The sequence below is a fragment of the Gossypium hirsutum genome, unplaced genomic scaffold (assembly GCF_007990345.1).
Source record: "Gossypium hirsutum isolate 1008001.06 unplaced genomic scaffold, Gossypium_hirsutum_v2.1 scaffold_1208, whole genome shotgun sequence".
NCBI classification, from domain to species: Eukaryota; Viridiplantae; Streptophyta; class Magnoliopsida; order Malvales; family Malvaceae; genus Gossypium; species Gossypium hirsutum.
This window is the reverse complement of record NW_024403499.1, coordinates 3,440-11,198: the sequence shown is the minus strand read 5'-3', so window position 1 is coordinate 11,198 and position 7,759 is coordinate 3,440. Positions and strand designations below refer to the sequence as shown.

Below are 7,759 nucleotides of genomic sequence, written 5' to 3'. Positions count from 1 at the left end.
AAAAAGTGATCGAATAGCCGCCGAAATCGTTTGACAACATCCGAGGTAAGTTTTAAGTGATTAAACGTTGAGTAAATTCAATCATAATAGGACATAATGAGTTGATTTAATAAGATATGATGTGGCCATGATATGTCTTAAACTCAAATGGTAAGTTCATATGTGTTTGGACTTGGAAATTTAAGAGCAAATTGTAATAATTTGCTTTGGACAGCAGCAGTAACGTGATTTTAGAAAATCACTATAAATTGTTGGTCTGGAATTATAGGCTGAATAAAATATGTAATCAAGTCTTAATTAGTCTAGTTTCTTATAAAAGATACCTTGTGAGCAAAGAAATTTCCTATAAATATATATTTAAAGTTGTGTGAGACGGTGTCAAAATGACTCCGAAATCCCCTGTTCTGTTTTTAGAAATCATTATAAATTGTAAAAAATGGTTATAAGATAAAATTTATATGCTTAGACTCCTTAATGAGTCTAGTTTCAAATGAAATCAATACAACACATTTTGAATTCTGTAAAATGAGAAATTTGATTCGTAGTGAAGAGTGGTCAGATTAGTCAAATAGTGAAACAGGGGAACTTTAAGAAAAATCTGGTATTGATTGGCCAAACCTAAAATTCTGGAAATTTTATTTATGGAAGATATACGAGTCTATATTCAAGAAAATTAACGGCAAGTGATTTGGAGTTTTGTAGCTCCGGTTATAAATAATTTAGTGACCATTGCTCAGGAAAACAGCTCGTAGTGAATATGTGATTTTGTTGTAAACATGGATAAAACTTGTTTTAGTTGCTCATAAGCTATTGATTAAACCCATACTTGAATTCTAAATCGTGATATTGTAAGCTTATGAGTATTCGAATATGAAATGATAGTATGGCGTAAAATTGAATTATTCATTGGAAAGTGATGGATGTAGATTCGGCCAAGACCAAGTCTGTACATGATAGTATATGTGGTATGTGAAGTATATTTGAATAAATGTGAAAGTGTATATATGTGATAAGGCCTAATGGCCAATGTGATGAATGTGAAAGTGTATATATATGTGATGAGGCCTAATGGCCGATGTGATGAATGTGAAAGTGTATATATGTGATAAGGCCTAATAGCCGATGTGATGAATGTGAAAGTGTATATATGTGATAAGGCCTAATAGCCAATGTGATGAATGTGAAAGTGTATATATATGTGATAAGGCCTAATGGCCGATGTGATGAATGTGAAAGTGTATATATATGTGATAAGGCCTAATGGCCGATGTGATGAATGTGAAAGTGTATATATGTGATAAGGCCGAATGGCCAATGTGATGAATGTGAAAGTGTATATATATGTGATAAGGCCGAATGGCCAATGTGATGAATGTGAACATGTGTATGTGTGATAAGGCCGAATGGCCAATGTGATGAATGTGAACATGCATATATGAGATAAGGCCGAATGGCCAATGTGATGAATGTGAAAGTGTATATATGTGATAAGGCCGAATGGCCAATGTGATGGATGTGGAAGTGTATAAATGTGATAAGTCCCGAAGGGCAATTGTGTCAGTACTATATCCGGGTTAAAACCCCGCAGGCTTTATGCGAGAATATTATCCTGATTAATGTCCATAGGCTTCGTGCTCGTACTATATCCGAGCTTTAAAGACCCGACGGCTAAATGCTAGGATTCAAGTAAGACTTTGATATTGAGTATCTGCATTAAGTTACCATCAAATAAGTATTATGTATTCAAGATGTTCAGGTACGTATTACTTACTCATCGGTGGAGTGATTTCGAGGTGAATTATCAGTATCAAAGAGGTAGGTAAATGTGATTAATATTATAACTCCAATGTGAGAATGATCTAATTGGTAATGGTATGTTTGTATAATAAAGTATGCGATGAAATATTCTTATGTATTAGTGCATATTCTGCCCAAAAGCCTTATGATCTGAGTACGGGTTAGGTTGAGCTAGATGTGCCAGTACAAGGTAAGGATTATGATTTGTAAGCTTACATATATGTGATAAGGAATATGTTGGTTATTTATGTGCCTATGGTAATTTAGTACTTGTCATGTTGAAATACTTAAAAGTATGGATGTGATTATGAACAAGTGGAAAGGATTATTGAAAGTTGAAAATCGATGAAGAATGTGCTTTGGAAATATTTGACCATCTAGGTCATTATTATTCGAAAGTATATATGTGGCAGCCAAGTGTTGCGTTTAATGATATTATAGATCGAGATGAAGCTCTAGATTAACTTCATTGAACAGTTGAAATGAATGACCAACGATAGTGATTGAGAACACTTTGTTTTGCTTAAAACTTACTAAGCATTAAATGCTTACTCCGTTCTTTGAATCTCTGTTTTATAGATTTTGGTTCGTCAGCTATCGGACTCGGGATTATTGAAGTCGAAGTCGCCCACACTATCAAAACCCTTTTGGTACACTTTTGGTTGAACTCTGAAAATGGCATGTATAGGACTACCCTTTTGTTGTTGGTCATGTACCCTTCGGTTTTGTATAATTTTGGATAGCCATGCGAAAATGGCTTATATATGTTTGAGCATAATGTTATAATCATTTGGTATGGATATGGTTATTGAGAGGTGTGGATATGCTTAACAAGGATTGGCCATGGGAATGGTTAATCACTATCATAATTTGTGCTATTTATGCTAAAAGGGCTAGTTGAATCATGGAAACTATGAAATAGGTAAAGTCTACCTTAAAGGCAGATGTTGACAGCAGCAGTGATGTATATTTGGAAAATCACTAAAAATAGTAGGAATGGAATTAAATAGTGAATAATTATTTAAATGAACCTTGATGAATCCACTTTCATATGGAAGAAACGAAACGGTCATATGAGTGGTATGTTAAGAGATAATTAGGTTTTCGTGAAACAGGACCAGAACAGTTTCTGGATTCCCTATTCCGACTTTGGAAATTCATTATAAATTAACCAGAGATAATTAGGAGTCATTCCATATATGTATAGATTCCTCTCTGAGTCTAGTTTCTATAGAAACAAACGGCATCAGTATTGAATCCCTGTACAGGGAGATATCCAAATCGTAATGCATGAAGGTCAGTGTAGTCGCACCCTGTAACAGGGGAGACTTTAACTAATAAACTGTACTAATTGGCCTGACCAAAAATTCTAGAAAACAATATGTAGATGGACATATGAGTCTAGTTTCAGGGAAAAATCACGAAACTGATTTTCGAGTTGTGAAACTCAAGATATGATTTTAAGGTGACAGCGACACAGTAGCCAGCTGTCTGGAAATTTTAAAATGGACTGCGATAGTAAGCGAATTTAGTCTGTGAACCCCTCGTTCCGACTCGGCAACGGTCTCGGTACGGGGGTTACACATACTATGTCGCTACTATCGCAGTCCATTTTAAAAATTTCCAGACAGCTGGCTAACTGTGTCGCTGTCACCTTAAAATCATATCTTGAGTTTCACACTCGAAATCAGTTTCGTGATTTTTCCCTGAAACTAGACTCATATGTCCATCTACATATTGTTTCTAGAATTTTTGGTCAGGCCAATTAGTACAGTTTATTAGTTAAAGTCTCCCTGTTACAGGTGCGACTACACTGACCTTCATGCATTACGATTTGGATATCTCCCTGTACAGGGATTCAATACTGATGCCGTTTTTTCTATAGAAACTAGACTCAGAGAGGAATCTATACATATATGAATGACTCCTAATTATCTCTGGTTAATTTATAATGAATTTCCAAAGTCGGAATAGGGAATCCAGAACTGTTCTGGTCCTGTTTCACGAAAACCTAATTATCTCTTAACATACCACTCATATGACCGTTTCGTTTCTTCCATATGAAAGTGGATTCATCAAGGTTCATTTAAATAATTTATTCACTATTTAATTCCATTCCTACTATTTTAGTGATTTTCCAAATATACATCACTGCTGCTGTCAACATCTGCCTTTAAGGTAGACTTTACCTATTTCATAGTTTCCATGATTCAACTAGCCCTTTTAGCATAAATAGCACAAATTATGATAGTGATTAACCATTCCCATGGCCAATCCTTGTTAAGCATATCCACACCTCTCAATAACCATATCCATACCAAATGATTATAACATTATGCTCAAACATATATAAGCCATTTTCGCATGGCTATCCAAAATTATACAAAACCGAAGGGTACATGACCAACAACAAAAGGGTAGTCCTATACATGCCATTTTCAGAGTTCAACCAAAAGTGTACCAAAAGGGTTTTGATAGTGTGGGCGACTTCGACTTCAATAATCCCGAGTCCGATAGCTGACGAACCAAAATCTATAAAACAGAGATTCAAAGAACGGAGTAAGCATTTAATGCTTAGTAAGTTTTAAGCAAAACAAAGTGTTCTCAATCACTATCGTTGGTCATTCATTTCAACTGTTCATGAAGTTAATCTAGAGCTTCATCTCGATCTATAATATCATTAAACGCAACACTTGGCTGCCACATATATACTTTCGAATAATAATGACCTAGATGGTCAAATATTTCCAAAGCACATTCTTCATCGATTTTCAACTTTCAATAATCCTTTCCACTTGTTCATAATCACATCCATACTTTTAAGTATTTCAACATGACAAGTACTAAATTACCATAGGCACATAAATAACCAACATATTCCTTATCACATATATGTAAGCTTACAAATCATAATCCTTACCTTGTACTGGCACATCTAGCTCAACCTAACCCGTACTCAGATCATAAGGCTTTTGGGCAGAATATGCACTAATACATAAGAATATTTCATCGCATACTTTATTATACAAACATACCATTACCAATTAGATCATTCTCACATTTGGAGTTATAATATTAATCACATTTACCTACCTCTTTGATACTGATAATTCACCTCGAAATCACTCCACCGATGAGTAAGTAATACGTACCTGAACATCTTGAATACATAATACTTATTTGATGGTAACTTAATGCAGATACTCAATATCAAAGTCTTACTTGAATCCTAGCATTTAGCCGTCGGGTCTTTAAAGCTCGGATATAGTACGAGCACGAAGCCTATGGACATTAATCAGGATAATATTCTCGCATAAAGCCTGCGGGGTTTTAACCCGGATATAGTACTGACACAATTGCCCTTCGGGACTTATCACATTTATACACTTCCACATCCATCACATTGGCCATTCGGCCTTATCACATATATACACTTTCACATTCATCACATTGGCCATTCGGCCTTATCTCATATATGCATGTTCACATTCATCACATTGGCCATTCGGCCTTATCACACATACACATGTTCACATTCATCACATTGGCCATTCGGCCTTATCACATATATATACACTTTCACATTCATCACATTGGCCATTCGGCCTTATCACATATATACACTTTCACATTCATCACATCGGCCATTAGGCCTTATCACATATATATACACTTTCACATTCATCACATCGGCCATTAGGCCTTATCACATATATATACACTTTCACATTCATCACATTGGCTATTAGGCCTTATCACATATATACACTTTCACATTCATCACATCGGCTATTAGGCCTTATCACATATATACACTTTCACATTCATCACATCGGCCATTAGGCCTCATCACATATATATACACTTTCACATTCATCACATTGGCCATTAGGCCTTATCACATATATACACTTTCACATTTATTCAAATATACTTCACATACCACATATACTATCATGTACAGACTTGGTCTTGGCCGAATCTACATCCATCACTTTCCAATGAATAATTCAATTTACGCCATACTATCATTTCATATTCGAATACTCATAAGCTTACAATATCACGATTTAGAATTCAAGTATGGGTTTAATCAATAGCTTATGAGCAACTAAACAAGTTTTATCCATGTTTACAACAAAATCACATATTCACTACGAGCTGTTTTCCTGAGCAATGGTCACTAAATTATTTATAACCGGAGCTACAAAACTCCAAATCACTTGCCGTTAATTTTTCTTGAATATAGACTCGTATATCTTCCATAATAAAATTTCCAGAATTTTAGGTTTGGCCAATCAATACCAGATTTTTCTTAAAGTTTCCCCTGTTTCACTATTTGACTAATCTGACCACTCTTCACTACGAATCAAATTTCTCATTTTACAGAATTCAAAATGTGTTGTATTTGATTTCATTTGAAACTAGACTCATTAAGGAGTCTAAGCATATAAATTTTATCTTATAACCATTTTTTTACAATTTATAATGATTTTCTAAAAACAGAACAGGGGATTTCGGAGTCATTTTGACACCGTCTCACACAACTTTAAATATATATTTATAGGAAATTTCTTTGCTCACAAGGTATCTTTTATAAGAAACTAGACTAATTAAGACTTGATTACATATTTTATTCAGCCTATAATTCCAGACCAACAATTTATAGTGATTTTCTAAAATCACGTTACTGCTGCTGTCCAAAGCAAATTATTACAATTTGCTCTTAAATTTCCAAGTCCAAACACATATGAACTTACCATTTGAGTTTAAGACATATCATGGCCACATCATATCTTATTAAATCAACTCATTATGTCCTATTATGATTGAATTTACTCAACGTTTAATCACTTAAAACTTACCTCGGATGTTGTCAAACGATTTCGGCGGCTATTCGATCACTTTTTAATGGGGGGGACAATCACACACATCTTTCTTTTTCTTTTTTTTTTTTCCATCCTACTAACACAATATTTATTGCCATGCCCCTTTATTTTATTAATCCTTACATAATGCACACCACACATGTTTTATGACATGTTTTAGCCATAAACATTGTCCACCATGCTCTTTATTTTATTAATCCTTACATAAGCACTACCCCAAACATGTTATGAATGTTTTAGCCATAACATTCTTGTGCACCCATGCTCAATGGCCGGCCACTACGTATTAGGGGGGGAAAATTGACATGCAAGTCCTCCCTTTTGATTCAATGCACTATTAGGTCCTTGTTAGATTAGCCTATCACATTTCAAAATGTCACCCATAAGTCTTTTGAACTAAATTCACATGCAATTTACTAAATCGACGCCTAAACTTTCACACCTTCATATCCATATTTTAGACAATAAATATCACATTCAAATAATTGGTGACTCGGTTTTAGCGGTCTGAAACCGCTTTCCAACTAGGGTCACTTTAGGGGTGTCACAGCGAGCAACTTTCCTACCAGTCCCAACTCGCATGGTAGGATATTGATAATCATTGTTGGCAATCTGTTCCAAGATATCATATGCTTCATTATAGGATTTATCCAACAAATTACCATTGGAAGATGCATCGACTCCCATTCTAGTATGCGCATTAAGCCCATTGTAAAACATCTTCATCTGAATCCAGTGCTAGAACCCATACATTGGACATTTTCTAAGTAATTCCTTAAATCTTTCCTAGGCTTCGTACATCGTTTCATCCTCTGATTATCGAAAAGATGTTATTTCATTTCTGAGCTTGGCATTCATGTTTTCCGGATTATACCATAGCAAAAACCTCTAGCATAGTTCATTACATGAAGCCCCAACGGTAAGGCATTAAGCCATACTCTTGCATGATCTCTCAAAGACTATGGGAACAATTTGAGCTGCAAGGCATCTGCAGTAACACCTTGTTGTCTAAATGAGTCACAGACCTCTAGTAAATGTCTCAAATGTAGTCTCAGATCTTCAGTTGGTGACCC

The 7,759-nt window shown here is 35.0% G+C and overlaps 1 non-coding gene across 1 annotated transcript; it reads left to right on the top strand.

Annotated features, from left to right (window-relative positions):
• Positions 1-7,428: 7,428 nt before the first annotated feature.
• LOC121227607 (small nucleolar RNA R71) lies at positions 7,429-7,535 on the top strand. The gene has a single exon (XR_005925169.1). It is a non-coding gene; the product is annotated as a small nucleolar RNA R71 (small nucleolar RNA).
• Positions 7,536-7,759: the final 224 nt, after the last annotated feature.